This window comes from Salvelinus sp. IW2-2015, unplaced genomic scaffold (assembly GCF_002910315.2).
Source record: "Salvelinus sp. IW2-2015 unplaced genomic scaffold, ASM291031v2 Un_scaffold1502, whole genome shotgun sequence".
NCBI lineage: Eukaryota > Metazoa > Chordata > Actinopteri > Salmoniformes > Salmonidae > Salvelinus > Salvelinus sp. IW2-2015.
Window position 1 is genome coordinate 38,357 of NW_019942950.1, and position 3,554 is coordinate 41,910.

Consider the following 3,554-nt stretch of genomic DNA (forward strand, 5'->3'; position numbering starts at 1 on the left):
TGTGTGTGTGTGTGTGTGTGTACTATAGGAAGAACGTGAAGATATCAGCAGTGTGCCGGTTCTCTCTGTCTGAGGTCCAACGGGTCTTTGACGGGCCCTACATGGAGAATCAGGACTCTGGAGCCAAGTGGAGCGAGTACACTGGAAAGGTCCCTGACCCACGACCTGGATCAGGAAGAACGTGAAGATATCAGCAGTGTGCCGGTTCTCTCTGTCTGAGGTCCAACGGGTCTTTGACGGGCCCTACATGGAGAATCAGGACTCTGGAGCCAAGTGGAGCGAGTACACTGGAAAGGTCCCTGACCCACGACCTGGATCAGTGAGTATCACACACACAAACACACACACACACTTGGTCTTTTGCTGTCCAAGCGGACTCCTGTATAACAGGCCCAGTCAGTTCTTCTGAGTTGCTGATTTAAAGTTTCCCCTAATCTCTCTATCCCATTTATCCTCAGCATCCCAACATCCAATATATTGAGTCTGAGAGAGGGAGGGAGAGATGAAGAGAGAGGAAGAGAGAGAGATTTATAAAAGCAGGATGAAAAACAGAGGTAAACTGGGAAGGAGAGATGGAAAGAGATTATAGAACTGCAGCTTCTTGGATTAGGATCAAACGGAACGAGCTTATGTCATTGAAAGCCATTTCCATGGTGATTATCGCCGGGCCAAGACTTGGCAACGGTTATGATGACTTATTATGGGCTACAAAGCCGTGACTTCATTAAGGAGAGGAGTCGTGATCTGCAGTAGTGTTGTTTCAACATTGAAAAGCTTTATTCCCACTCTCCGGGTGTAGCTGTAAAATGAGGTAGAGAGGACGTGACGGTTCGGTTCCTAACTGTAGTGACAGTGTCAATGCATCTTATCAGAGTTGGGAAAGTAATCTCACAGAGGACAAAGTTAGAGAAGTTGTAGCCTTAGTCAGGTGGAGAGAGATAAGCAGCCTACACGGATACACACACTGAATTCAACTCATAGTGGCCTACTATAAACTATGAACTATAAACTCAATGTGGGTTTGCCTTGTATACTGTAAACTCTGAACTCACCTGCTATACTGTAAGGGAGGGCCATATCGCCCACTCATCTCTCTCTATCTATCCATCTATCCATCCGTCCACCCACCCATAATATATAATATAATGATAAAATATATACTGAGCCTTCAGAAAGTATTCACCCCCCTTTACTTATTCTTTACCATTCGGACATCAGATTTGCCACCAATGCTCCTTAGGACACATCACTGCACTCTATACTCCTCTGTAAACTGGTCATCTCTGTATACCCGTTGCAAGACCCACTGGTTGATGCTTATTTATAAAACCCTCTTAGGCCTCACTCCCCCCTATCTGAGACATCTACTGCAGCCCTCATCCTCCACATACAACAACCGTTCTGCCTGTCACATTCTGTTAAAGGTCCCCAAAGCACACACATCCCTTTCCAGTTCTCTGTAGCTAGCGACTGGAACGAGCTGCAACAAACACTCAAACTGGACAGTTTAATCTCAATTTCTTCATTCAACGACTCAATCATGGACACTTACTGACAGTTGTGGCTGCTTTGCATGATGTATTGTTTTTTCTACCTTCTTGCCCTTTGTGCTGTTGTCTGTGCCCAATGTTTGTACCCTGTTTTGTGCTGATACCATGTTGTGCTGCTGCCATGTTGTGTTGCTACCATGTTGTTGTCATGTTGTGTTGCTACCATGCTGTGTTGTCATGTGTTGCTACCATGCTGTGTTGTCATGTGTTGCTGCCTTGCTATGTTCTGTCTTAGGTCTATGTAGTGTTGTTTCTCTTGTTGTGATGTGTGTTTTGTTCTATATTTATATTTTTATTTATTTTTAATCCCAGCCCCTGTCCCCGCAGGAAGCCTTTTGCCTTTTGGTAGGTCGACATTGTAAATAAGAATTTGTTCTTAACTGACTTAGTTAAATAAAAAAATAAGAAAACATTATGTTGTTTTACAGCCTGAATTCAACGTGGATTAAATGTATGTTTTTTGTCACCCATCTACACACAATACCCCATAATTACAAAGTGAACGCATGTTTTTAGACATTTTTGCAGATTCTTTTGAAAAGAAAACAAATACGTACATATCTAATTTACATAAGTATTCACACCCCTGAGCCAATATATGTTAGAATCACCTTTGGCAGTGCTTACAGTGGTTACAGCAGAGTCCTTCTAGGTAAGTCTCTAAGGGCTTTGTTCACCTGGATTGTGCAATATTTGCCCTGTAAAGTTGGTTGTTGATCATTGCTAGACAGACATTTCCAAGTCTTGCCATAGATTTTCACGCCGATTTAAGTCTAAAACTTTAACTGAGCTACTCAGGAACATTCAATGTTGTCTTGGTAAGCAATTGCAGTGTATATTTGGACTTGTGTTTTAGGCTATTGCCCTGCTGAAAGGTGAATTTGTCTCCCAGTGTCTGTTGGAAAGCAGACTGAACCATGTTTTCCTCTAGGATTTGCCTGTGCTTAGCTCTATTCTGTTTTCTTTTTATCCTAAAAATCTCACTAGTCCTTGCCAATGATAAGCATACCCAGAACATGATGCAGCCACCACRATGCTTGAAAATATGAAGAGTGGTACTCAGTGATGTGTTGTGTTGGATTTGCACCAAACATAACTCGTTGTATTCAGGACATTAAGTTAATTTCTTTGCCACATCTTTTGCAGTTTTACTTTAGTGCCTTATTTCAAACAGGATGAATCCTTCTCACCCCCTCTTCCCTCATGTCTCCAGTGTATTACAGACCAGTTGAGATCCAGAGGTATAAACTTCTCCACCTCCCTGCCAGACGACGTGTTGAACTTTGTGAGGAGACACCCTCTGATGTCCCAGCAGGTCATGTCTACAGAGCAGCGCCCCCTGTTGTTCAGGAGGACAACAGACTACACCCAGCTGGTGGCTCACAGGGTGGAGGGGCTGGACGGGCAGAACTACCATGTATTGTTCATGGGCACAGGTTGGTGGGGGTGTAGGGAGGGGGAGGGTTATGGGGGTAAGGGGTGTGCTTGTGTTATGCTGTGTGTTTGCGTACATGTGATTTGTTTGTGTGTCACTAGGCAGTCAATTATTGCGATCCCCAATCATCCCAGTAAAGGAATGGAACAGACTTCAAACCACATGTACAGTACATCCCATTGTATGTGTGTGTGTGTTGTGACCCTGTCTCTGTCTCCTGTTTCAGACGATGGCTGGCTGCACAGAGCTGTGGAGGTCAAGGGTCATCTACACATCATAGAGGAGCTTCAGCTGTTTGACCAACCACAGCCTGTGGATAGCCTGGTCATCTCACACACACAGGTACACACTCACAAACGGACGTGCAGACACGTACACACACACACACACACACAGATGCACATTTTCACTCACACGGCTAGTATTATGTTTTGTATGTTTTGTTTATTGTTATTCTAAGTGAAGGACCGCTAACCCAGATGCACTGCCGTAGGCTTTTGCTCTAGCCCATTTTCAATAACACAGAGAGGCTCCCTCTCTCTCTCCCCTCTAGATGAGTGTGTATGTAG

At 44.2% G+C, this 3,554-nt stretch overlaps 1 pseudogene; it reads left to right on the plus strand.

Moving 5' to 3' along the window:
* LOC112071053 (semaphorin-4G-like) overlaps window positions 1-3,554 on the plus strand; it is a 47,089-nt pseudogene that overhangs the window by 37,791 nt on the left and 5,744 nt on the right.